Source organism: Euprymna scolopes, chromosome 13 (assembly GCF_053919585.1).
Source record: "Euprymna scolopes isolate OS-2025 chromosome 13, ASM5391958v1, whole genome shotgun sequence".
NCBI lineage: Eukaryota > Metazoa > Mollusca > Cephalopoda > Sepiida > Sepiolidae > Euprymna > Euprymna scolopes.
The window spans coordinates 73,262,641-73,275,789 of NC_136494.1; the positions used below are offsets into that span (position 1 = coordinate 73,262,641).

The 13,149-nt window shown below is 33.3% G+C and overlaps 1 protein-coding gene across 1 annotated transcript in view; it reads left to right on the forward strand.

The window, feature by feature from the left end:
- Window positions 1-2,778: 2,778 nt before the first annotated feature.
- LOC145292070 (activin receptor type-1-like) overlaps window positions 2,779-13,149 on the forward strand; it is a 91,961-nt gene continuing 81,590 nt past the window's right edge. The window contains exon 1 of the mRNA XM_080138125.1: window positions 2,779-2,908. The gene's annotated coding sequence lies outside the window, so the exon portion shown is untranslated. The remainder of the gene's footprint in view (window positions 2,909-13,149) is intronic.

Here is a 13,149-nt window from a genome sequence, read left to right on the forward strand (position 1 = left end):
CGTTGCTTAACTTTGATGATCTGGCGAGAACTGGTGTGTCAACATGATTGCGCCGTCCATAACATAATGTGCACTTCATATAAAATTTGATTTTCTTAATTATTAAGAAAAAATACTTGATCAATTTCTTAATTTTTTCGAATACGACCATTTGTCTGGGTATTCAAGATGCAATTGTCTGCATAATTGCCATTGTACTGCCTTCCCCACTTGATCGTGTCTATTTTTGTATTCTTTTTGGACTAGTTTGTTGCATTCACTTATTATGTGGTTTATTGTTTCGTCTCTTTGTTCACAGAGTCTGCATTTGTTGTTTTTTTGTGTTTTGTCGATCTTTGCTTTGATGTTGTTGGTTCTATTCATGTTATCTTGTGCAGCTATTATTGGGGATTCAGTTTCTCTGTTTAGGTTTCTTTTTTGTAGCCATTTCCAAGTGTTTTTGTTAATCTCTTCTTTTGTAATACTTATGAATCGTCTGTGTAGCTGTTTCTCTTCCCATTTTTCTTTCCTCGTCTTATTTCTCGTCTCTTCTTTTTCCATCTTGTTTTATTCTTCCGTGTCTCTTGCTACAGTAATTATTCTTTCTGTGTTCTACATTATGTATTTTCTAATTTTTTTCTTGTGTTATTTACACAGTCTTCTATACAGACCAGCCCTCTTCCTCTTTTTTCTTTTTCACATAAAATCAGTCAGTTTCATCCTTTAGGTAGTGCATTGTTCATTTTATGAGTTTTCTAGTCTTCTGGTAAAGATTCCTCAGTTCTTCTTTGGCCCAACTTATAAACGGTTTAGAGTATCTTACAGGTGACACTGACCATGTGTTTATTCCTTTAATTAAGTTTCTACTATATAGTTTAGTTTTGAGGACTTTCCTTGTTCTTCTGAGGTATTCCTTTCCAATTTTCTCTTTCATTTCTGTTGCTTTGATGGTATCTGCTTCCAGAACTCCCAAGTATCATGTTCGCCTAGTGCCTTCATCTCTGTTTAATTGGGTAATATCATACTTCTATTGCTTCTCATGATCAGCAGTGCACACTTTTTCTATACCAAATTCCATTTGGATATCCTAGCTGGAAATTCTGGCTGTGTTTATTAGTGTCTCTAGTTTTGTCTTTGTTTGTGCAAACAGTTTCAGGTCATCTATGTACATTAGGTGGTTTATTCTTTCATCAACCCTGCTTTTGGCCGCCATATTTTTTTTTGTAATGAAAGAACGTGAAAAAGGCCAAATTTGGCCTTAAAAAGGCCAATTTGTCAAACCTTAGAAAGGCCAAACTTTAAAAGCAATACGGCGGCCTCAAATGTTGTACATTTAGTCTAATAAAACATGATGAAAAAATAATAAAAATGAAATTTTTCCTGATTTTATTTCAGCCTTTGGGTCTAATGTGTTTTACATAAAAATAGTTTTTATAATTTTTTGTCTGTCAAATAATTTATGCCGGCTAAACTACACATTTATCAACTTTTCTGTATTTTCTTTATTTTTAATTGCCACCATATAGGTACATGCAAAATGAATGCCGATGCTCAAAATGTATAAACATTTTGACCCTTCCTTATGCTTAAAAACATCACCAAAAAATCAGGAAATCAACCAATTTTTATGAAATTTTCAGTATTTATCCAATAATGACTACGGGATATAATGAACACCTTATTTTTTTTTACTGAAATCTTAGTGGAAATGTATTATTTTGTTTAAACAAAAAATGCCTTTGCTAAAGTTATGGTTTTCAGTAGTAAAAAAAAAAATGCATGTATTTATTTTTGTTTTTTTTATTAAAATAAAACACCATAAATTATAATAATTAAAAAAACATTCTTTTTCCAGGAACAGTACGAAAAAAGTCTGCATTAATGAAAGAAAAATTAATTTCTTGAACTACAGATATTATCATTGAATTAAGCATTGTTTAGTTAATATTTTCACACAAAAAATTATAATTGCAAAAAACATTTCTACTTTTTTTTTAAATTACAGGTTTCGCATAATTTTTATATGTACGATTTTAATATTTTCCTTGTTTGCATGAATGTAAAACTTCTGACGCAACATAGTTTTTTATATAATCTTGAAAAATAAAACTTTTTTAATTTAATAGCAGGAACATAGAAAAATAATTAAATTAAATTAAAAAATGGTAAAAATTAGACAAACATTCACGATAGGAATGTATGGATGCATATTTTGGAGAAAAAAAAAAAGGAAGAAAAACTGCGCCCCTACCTCCTTTAAACTACCTTACGTCATTTTTAGACAACCTTTCGATTGTCTGAAATTTTGGTCTTCTGTATAGGATTTTGTTTTCTTTTTGGAGCTAATTAAGCTATTTTTTTGTACAAACAAAATGTTTTTTTGTTTTTTTTAAAATTTAATTCAATATCTTTACTAATTGTATTTGAAATAAACCCAGAATGCTAATATGTATCTTTCAAAGTATTTTTACAATGAATTTATTTATCTTCAAAATTTAGCTGAATTAATTAATTTGCCGTGAAAACACTTTTCATAACATTTTTTTTTCACATGTCTAAATATTTTTTTCCTTTTAGAAATTTACTTTAGTCTTTAATTTTTCAAATACAATCAAAAAGTAGTCGGAAACCTACACAAAATTTATGATAAATCGACTTTCAAAACCATGTCCCTCTATCTTTATTCCACCATTTTTGCCTGTACATACAAGTGCCAATTTGAATAAGCACCAGGTAATATTATCACCCAGAAAAAAAAAAAAAAAAAAAAAAAAAAAAAAAAAAACGCGAAACGAGAATTATCTCCCTTGTAAAATCGTTCTCTTGTCAATACGAAAAAGGAAAAATGTTTTAATGGCTGTTGTTGTCCTATGATATTCCAAACCTCTGAGAGAATTTACCTTTCTTCAACCCTAATCTGCTATCATTCGTAAGTACTAAATTCTTAACCTGTTCCCATCATGAACGAAAAGAAATCAAGTCAAGTTTGACTCGTATTTTAACTGTATGACCTTTTTGAAGATTTAAAAAAAATCACCGGAGTTTTATTGCGGTTGGTTTAAACAAAAATAAAGTTACATTCGTTTATTTGGGGGTGGGGGGCACTTAGGTACTTATGTTACCGTGCTAAAATAATGTTATCATTTTGAAAGCCATTCTTAACATGTAGAGGAGATGGTTTTGTAATTATTCTTTTCTTCCATCGAACAATTTAATTAAACAGAGATATTGTACAACTTGAATTTAACTTGAAAACACTATTAAAAATTAGCACGGTAACATAAGTGCATAAGCTTCTTTTTTTGTCAATTTTATCTGAAAAAATACTGCATGCTTTCTAGTTTTACTAAATAATAAATATATTAATACAATTATGAGAACACTTTCCGTGTGTATTTTCTCGCCTCTACGTGACTTTTGTACTTCTTCAATTTACCATGCTGATATAACGAACGTTATTATTTAGAAAGCCATTCTTAATATGAGGGAGGGTGTTTTGTAACTATTCTGTATTTTCACTTAACAGTTTAATAAACAAAAAGGTACTTGTGCACTTTTCCACCGCCCTATTTTTAAAACAAAAACGGGGGGGGGGAATAAAAAAAAAACAAATATTACCAAAGGCAAGATAAGTTTTTTTTTCTCTTTTAATTTATTTTCAAGCTTCTATTTATTTCGAAACAAAGGTCTGTTGAGTTAAAACGAAAAAATTCAACAAAATAGGGTGGAAATCCAATATCACCAATTGTGCGAAAATTTAATGTTTCTTTTGTGAAATTGACTTTTTAACGATCTCGTCGCGCGCATCTTTGCGTTTTATTTTGTTTTTCATATTGCGATCCGGGCTTTGCATTAGTGGTTGGTAATAAAGAGCACGTGTTTTTTTAAAATGTTTTTTTTAAAAATGACATTTTTTTCTACTAAAGTTTTATCAGGAATATTAAGTCACATAGTGGCGAGAAACACACAAACACCGACTCATAAGAAATAGTCACAATATTTATTAATTATAGCGATTTAAAAGGGGGTTTTCAATAATTTTTAATTTATCATAAGTCTGTTGATTAAAAAACTCTTTAAAACAGATATACAAATAATGATGTAAATATTTAAGTTATAAATAATTGCGTTTAATTATTTATTTACTTGATCTTTACATATTTGTTTTTTTTTTGTTTTTAATTCTGTATATATTTTTTATTTTTTAAAACTTATTTTAATTACATTACGTAGAGACGCGATCACTTAATTTGTTTTAAATTTCATCAACACAATCGGAGAAACCTGATTTTTGTTCTTTTTCTGTCCGAAAAACAACGTAGAATACGCGAATTATGTCAAGTCTTGAAGTTTTTTTTTTTTACATGGAGGTAAAAAATTGTTCAACACACACACACACACACACACACACACACTAACAGGGAGACTCAGGATTGAATACGGATCAATGAATGTTCCAGTTCCACACTTCTAATGCCATCGAAATTGGTGAAATCGCCAAATTTTCCAATCAAATCGACGATTGATTTCATACTCTAGTCGGGAACCCACCGTGGTGCACTGGTGCAGTAGTGGCACTGGGACAAAGAGCTTCAGTGAGGAAGCGTGTGAAGCTTAGCGCCACACGCCTGGCAATGACTTAGTACACAATACAGTGTAGTCTACATTGCACTGTAGAAAATCGACTGTTAAAATTACTTTTACATAATGACTTGAAGTAAAGTTTAAAATGTAACAATCAAGTATCATGGTTCATTTGTGCTCTAAACAAAAACTATCATTTTGAACGAATACCTGTCTTATCAAAGAACTTACTGTTGGTTTTATACGCCCGGCCCTTGCGCGGTGATAAAACTGCTCAAATACACTTATGATGTTAGGCTGTATAACTTTGATCAAAATCTGATTGTTCTTTTTTTAATCGGATTTTTTTTTTTTTTCGATTATTGATACTTATTGAAAGCATTCCGGTACTAGTGCACTTATTGGTCCGTGCTGAAATAATAACGTTATTATTTAAAAAAGCCATTCTTAAAATGGAGAGGGCAGGGTGTTTTATACCTATTCTGTACTTTAACCTTACAATTGAATAATAAAAAAAACAAAAAAAACGGTACTAGTGCAGAGAGTGATCCGGACGTAAATAATAACGTTATTATTTAAAAAGCCATTCTTAACATGGGACTAAATAACATTTGACATGGGACTAAATAACATTTGATATTGAAATAAAACGAATAGATATTTATTCAATACTGTCAAAACAAACAAACAAAGAGATTAATTAATTTATAAATTGCTTGTTTTATCTTAATTTTTTTTCTTATTAAAAAAACAAAATTCTCCTCGTCACTTTAAATCGCATTGATTTTAGGGTCCCATATTTATTATTCATGCTGAAAACAACATAAAAACGGTTGTTTTAATTCTAATTTCATTTTAATTTTAGTAAAAATCTTAACAAGCTTTCATTTTTTTTCCGATTTTTTATTCTTCCTTGTTTAGGAACGAAGTAAAATTCGAATTATTACCATCGGCTCTCGCTTAAGCGTGTTTTGCTTTGCAGACATGGAGGCGACCATGTGTCGTCGGTTTGTCTGGGCTGGATTGTTTATAACTACCATTAACTGCCCTCTTTCTAATTCTCTCTCTCTCTCTCTCTCTCTCTCTCTCTCTCGAAAATAAAAAGAGTCATTCATTTCATCTTGAACTGCCGTCTCTTCGCCGAATGTATGTTTGTGTAGGTATTAAAAAACGCATTTTATTCCCTTGGTGATTTTTTTTGTTTTTTTAAAAACCAACACGCACTTGTTTGCTTGTGTCAAATTATTCACACGCGTGCACACACACATCAAACTATCCGTTGTCTCCTTTTTTGAGGGGGTGGGGGATTCAAGGCATTTCTATCTAAAGTTTTTATTACTGGACTAGACCATCCGTGACTCGTTGGGCCAGTTTATGTATGGTTCAGCTTAAATGTAAAATTGGTGAACGTGTAAGGTTCAATCTAAATAAATAAAAAAAAAATATTTATGATGTACGTACTCGTCACGGAACGAAAATATCGTATTCCAAAAATCACGTAAATTGATCAAGTAGTTATTTTTATATATACAAAAAAAAAACTCATTCTTAAATGATTTAAAGGGATTGATGTGGAATCTGTAGCATTACAAAGCTGATCTCGCAAGTTTGAATTATTGTGGACTTATCTGCCCCTTGTTCTTTTTTATCATGATGTCGACGCGAGACAGTCCCGTTTGCTTACTCATAAAATTTGATTTTCTTAGTTAAAAACATAACTACTTGATCAATTTACGTGATTTTTGGAATATGACATCTTCGTTTTTTGACAAGTATAGAAAAATCTTTGACGTTCGGCGAACATCATAGCGATTTATCTGCATTTTTGGTTTTAATTAGGTTGAATTCTATATAAGAACCACAGTTTTAGTACTAAACTAGACATTTCGTGTCCCTTGGGTCAGTGTATATGGTTAAATATATAATTTCATAACATTGACATTAGTTTACAATGATTACAAAGTCAGAATACATTGCGATATCATGATAGTCTTCCTTTTTTCTCTCCCCCCCCATCCTCTCTGTATAAAATGAAATGCATCCTGATGAATTAAATTTAAATATGCTCTAGAAATTTATATATTTTTAGTGAGCCAGTTTTCATTTGTAATCATTGGGGGGGGGGGGGCTAATCGTTACTATACTGACATAAATTGTGGTAAAGTAAATTCCGTTAGAAAATTAGAAAAACGGTTTATTTTATTTGTGACCTATTTGCGTTAAAAATATTAAAATAACTTTTGAGCAATTTTTTACAACAGCCAATGTTCTCCTGTCTCCCTGACGTCTCCCTGAACTACTTGAAATAATTCGACATAAGAAAAATGGATTTTTGGGGTTTGTATTACTGTACACATAGATTCGAAAAAGTTGTCAAAAAGCAAATATATAACAAATAAATGTTATCAAAGGCAAGATAAGTTACTTTTCTACCAAACTGGATACATTTTTTTGTTTTTATTCAATGTAACATGTTTATTCAGCTAGAAAAACATGCAGTGTTTACCGATGTATTGGAAAATTCAAAATGGCGCCCGACACTCTCTTTAACATGGTAAGTTTGGGAAAAGGTGTTATAAATAATAAACTAGACAAAATACGATTAAAAAACACCGAATATATGTCAACTTATGTCACGGTAACATATAATGAGCGAATTTCTAACAGTATTTTGTCTAATTTATTATTTATAACATCTTTTCCTGAACTTCCCGTGTTAAAGAGAGTGCCGGGCGCCATTTTGAATTTTCCAATGCATCGGTAAACACTGTTTTTCGAGCTGAATAAACATGTTACATTGAATAAAAACACGAAAAATATATCCAGTTAGGTAGAAAAGTAACTTATCTTGCCTTTGATAATATTTATTTGTTATATATTTGATTTTTTTTGACAACTTTTTCGAATCTATGTGTACAGACTACAAACCCGTTCTTCTATTTGCGTTTCCCACTTAAAACACTAAAACCTTATCCAAATAGGTAGAAGAGTAACTTATCTTGCGTTTGATAACGTTTAATTTTTTTTTTCACCATTTTTTTTTCATACCTCGGTCTATTGTAAAACAAACAACCCCAACTTTTTAAAACTGTTTTATCTTAACACAAATAGATCACAGATGAGGAGGTAAAGCAATTCATTAATTTCTTAACTGTATATCTTAAAAAAATAAAGCTTAAAATCAAGTCTCGTCTCTCTTTGTTTACATTTTTCGTGAGCTGAACATTGTGCTTCAAGATGAATGCCCTGGAAAAGTTACTTCTGATTAATGATTACTAGTTTTAAGATATTGTGAAAAACAGCAAAGTTTGTTTGCATAACCATTAATCCGAAGTGACTTCTCCAGCATTCATCGTGAAAAACGGCGATAAAGCTGGCGAAGAATGTAAACAAAAACGAACGGAACTTGACCTTAACGAAAATATTATTTGTTGGTAAAAAGAAAGCGAGGGGGAAAAAGACAAACAAACAACAAACTGATTTATTCCAAATCGTTAGTGCATTGTGCATTGCTTCCTTATAAATTTGTCGCTATTTGGCGAGATTTTATTTCCCTTTCTTTTTCTCCCTCCCCTTCTCGCGTTTTATTTTTCTTTCTCTTTTCGGTTTTTTCTTTTTCTCTTTTTCTCTCGTTCTCTCATGCTTATTTTTCCTTCCTTTCCTCTCTGAAAACTGAAAGTGTTAATTATGGCTTGAAGACGAAGACTTCAAATGATCAATGAACAGGTTGAGGGAATTAGATAACTTTGGTTTCATCCAAGAATGACTTCCTGTCTCTTTCCCTCGCGCATATTCGGCGTCTTTCTCTTAATTTTGACTTCCTTAATCAAACCTGGAGTTGTTTAAAAAGAAAAAAAAAATGTTTTACCCTCCACACATGTAACGTAGAACACACGTTTACGCATGCGCTAACATGTAGACACTCGGGATCAAACGTGTTGTAGACTCAGTACAAAAGAAACAAAGAATAGGAAATAACTTCAACTCGCTTTTTCAAGTTTATTCTTCATTCTCCAGCCACACGTAACTTCATCCACGTCTCTAACGTCATCGTTGGTCTGTGCGCACGTTCTTTTTATAGTCTTTTCCATTTTCCTTGCCGTGACGTCACTTCGCACACGGCTCGTCACGCGACCTATGCTCTGTTATGCGCACACAGACACAGGTGTGAGGGTTGCGCCCCTCCTCCCTCCTCAGAGATCACAAACGATACCAGTGATGGCTGTCATCTCCTTCATGGACATAAATCAACGGCACAATGACTGAAATCCAGGAGAAGCTTCTTCTATCATGTTGTGTCGCTAACATCTCAGATGGAAGAGACCACACTATAGCTGTGGATCAGATGGCTAGGGAATTCCACCGTCCTTCCTACTGACATGAGTCCCCCCCCCCCCTTCTGAGGCTGTCCTTGTTTCTGAAGCACCTCTGGTCCGGTGGAAAACAATCAATCACCCAAGAATGGGAATAAGTGATAAAAAGTTGGTATGACCAGATGGTGTTGTAAAATTGATCCAACCATCTGCAGATGGAGAGGAAGACCATATGATGCAACACTGCTTCGTCTCCTTTTTACTATCCAACTGGTATAGCTTGAAACATCTTGCAAAGTACAACAAAAAGGCAAAGGTCTGCGTAAAAAAAAGGGGTGGAAAACTATCGTACGACCACCTGTTTCAAAGACACACTTAATAGGTTTGCACAGTTCCCAGTGGACTGCCTTCCCGACCCAATCATATCTGCTTTTATATTCCTTTTAGGCTAGTTTGTTGCATTCACTTAGGATGTCATTTACTGTTGCTTTTCTCCAATCATGACAAATTTTGCATCAGTCCAGAGTGACTTCTTTTTTAGGAGTGGGGACGACCTCACTCTAGCTGTACTTCATGTATTTATTTATTCATGTTTTGTATATTTTAGTCCACTTTAAGGTAAGGTACTTGTAAGGAATGAGTATCCAGAGGATTTCAGTACTTATCCTATCAGTTCAGACTCCTGAGTATCAACGGAGAATCCTGAATCAGTCTTCTTGGAAATGACTAAAACTTTCTTTTTGGAGGGTGGGGGTGAAAGTGGAGTAAAATATTTTCAAGTGTAACTTTATCCAACCATATTAAATGTCGTCTGCGTTTTTACATTTTTTATCACAGCTTTCAAATCGTAAAATACTTTGGCCATTTCCGGGACTGACTCGAGATTCTTTGTCGATAACTAAGCACTGAAATCCATTCCTTACAAGTGCCAATGTTTTCTTGTATCTTTTTATTTTATTATTTTTTAAAATTTCTCTAGAAAACAACACGTTTTTAAATATTTGAAATTTTCACCCGTATAAAAAGAAGCCAAAATCATTCGAAGCCATTTCATGGGGCAGATTGATTTGTTTTAGATATATCAACCATTTTTATTTTTAGTGTTATTTAACACATAGATGATATGCTTATTTAAAATGATTCTTTTTTTTTTCTTCTTTTTTTTTTACATGGTAGTCACCACTTATCAAGGCCTGGAAGCCACTCAGGGATAAGGGTTATTGCGTGTACAGTAATCAATGGGATAATATCGTAGTAATCGTTACTAATGGAGATTTGATAAAGTGTCTTACTTAACGGGGCAGTTCACCAGGAATTTGTTTATGTTGGACTTGACATCCAAGTTGTAGTCAGGTGGGAAACAGGCGAACGGAAGAGTTTCACAGGCGTGCACTTCTAAGAAAGAAACTTTGTTCATGGAATCTACGTTTTGATTTAGGCACAGATGAAGAATGGGGAAAATTATTGACAGTGGTTTCAGCTAGACGGGTGTTTTTCGTGAAAGATTGGCGAGGGGGGCAAAGATTGGAGCTCAGACGAGCACTTGCCATGGAAATAATGATAAAACAAAGACAGGCTCGCAATGTCACTTCTGTGGGAGAGAGGTTGCAGGGAAGAGAAAAGGGCATCCTCCACTAAGCCACAAAGTCTATTTTGTACTCTGCCAAGGCAGAATAGGCTGTTTTTAGCAGCCCTTGCCCAGATGTGGCAGCAGTACTCCATCCTTGGACGTACTTGGCTTTTATATAGATAGAGAATTGCATCAGCAGTGAGATATCTTCTGGAGCGGTAGACGGATCCTACCATTTTTCCAGCGACCTTGACAACAGACTTTATGTATGTGTTCCATTTCAGATCAGGAGTAAAGGTCAATCCCAGAAGCTTATCAAAACATGGAGCCTCCCCTAGACGAGAGCCATCCATTTCATTGAAAACAAGTTATTTCATATTAATCATAGCTGTGAAAGCAAGGGATTGTACTTTCATCTCTTCTCATGTCTTTCAAGCGAAGGAAGAGATCATGCCTGGAAGAAGAATCCATGCAGATAGTAATGGAGTCTAAGAGATAATTTGACATATATCGGGGAAAGCTTGTTATATGAGTGCTATTTTTCCATAAGTTCGTCGATTTACTTAGCTTCCCACAGAGTCTGTGTGGCCTTAGTTGACCGCATGCAATAATAGATCTAATAATAATAGTTTCAATAGCGGTCATGATCTCTCTGTGGCGCTCAGAAATGTTTCTGGACGCCACACGGGAGATGCCTAATGAATCTATTATTATAGTAAAGCAGTTCATCAAAGCCCCCCCCCCCCATCGGAAGAGTTTTTTTCCTATGTATTTTAAAATATAAAATACTATATTCCTTGGTTTTAGGATTCAGTTATGCTTGAAAGAAACAAAAAAAAAAAAAAAACTTGTATTATATATGTATCCTCTCTTTTAAGAAGGAGTTACTTTATTGCTAATGACCTGGGGTGCTCTTATTGAGGAATGCCATTTATTTGCAAGCCAGAGTGCTCCTGCTCCTCCTCTAGGGTGGTAGCTCTTTCAATCTCACTTTTCGACTCTTGTTGCGGAGCTCTATGCAAAGCGGATTTTGCGGGGACCCTGTGTGGGTAGGGATAGGAATAATAACTGAAAATTGAGATTTTGAAAAAAAAAAAAATATGAATAAATAATACTAATTAATCGGTGCGGGGACCTTTGAAAACCATTGCGCCCACATAGTTTTTCAGTGGCCTAAAGCCAGCCCCGCTTCTTGTGTCGCATCTTTCTTCTTTAGGAGGGAGATAAATTGCTTTCACTCTCACTGCATGTTCTTTGCACCACCCAATCTTATTCCATGTTGTATCTCATTCCTTCTCTGTCTTTATACGAGTTATTGTCACTTGTGGTTATATTCTCTTTGTTTATAATAGATTTTGTTTCTTTGGAGTAAGAGACTGATTTTGTACTTTTAAAAGAAAACAAAAATTAATTGGCTTTGAAAATTCACTTTTTCCGGATTCAAATCCTCTAACCGTTTTAGGATGTAATGTCGTGAATGATGACCGCTTAAGAATCGAACAGAACAGTTTGACCTTAGTTTGAAGGCCGGATAAAAATCTATGATTGGTTTTTCCATCTCACGAGGGCCATATGTTACACAATATCGAAATTAATATGGGTGTGATCGTCATTGAACGCCACAAAGACGTTAATAAATTATCTACGAAAATCCCAGATTGAACGGGCAATATTCCCCGGTGAGATCGCATAAACCAACCTATCCCTCTCGAAAGAAGAGATGATGTATCTCTGAATCCAAACTAAATAGCTTCTACATATTTGTTCTGACTCGAGCGCCGGATTAATATTTTAAGGAAATGTGTATCTCGCATATTTATACCAAACCGGTGCCTGGAAAACTCGTTCGTTTTTGCTAGGTAGGAAAACTGGTCCATTATTGAATAAATGTCGATTGAAAACATTTTATAACCGTTCTTGAAGGAGATATTGTTTTTAAAGGCGAATATTGCATCCCCATAGTATTTAATATATATATATATATATATATATATATATATATATATATATATATAGGGTTTGTATTACTGTACACAGATTCGGAAAAGTTGTCAAAAAATATATAACAAATGTTATCAAAGGCAAGATTCTACATAACTGGATAATTTTTTAGTGTTTTTATTCAATGTAACATGTTTATTCAGCTCGAAAAACATACAGTGTTTACCGATGTATTGGAAAATTAAAAATGGCGGCCGACTCTCTCTTTGACACGGTAAGTTTGTGAAAAGGAGTTAAAAATAAAAAAAACCTAGACAAAATACTGTTAGAAACTCGCTCAATATATGTTATCGTGACATAGGCCGGCATATATTTGGTGGGTTTTTAACAGTATTTTGTATATTTTTTTATTTTTAACTCCTTTTCCCAAACTTACCGTGTCAAAGAGAGAGTCTGGCGCCATGTTACATTGAATAAAAACACAAAAAATATATCCAGTTTGGTAGGAAAGTAACTTATCTTGCCTTTGATAACATTTATTTGTTCTATATTTGTTTTTTGACAACTTTTTCGAATCTATGTGTACAGTAATACAAACCCGCAACTTTGAAGGGTTAACAATAAATTAATAATTTAAATGGTACTTGTACAGTTTAATGAAGACATTAAAAAAAAAAAAATGAAAATATCGAAAAAAGGTTATATCGACCACTATATTGACCGTTATAGAATGAAGTTCTCCGAAAAAAAATTTTTTTCACT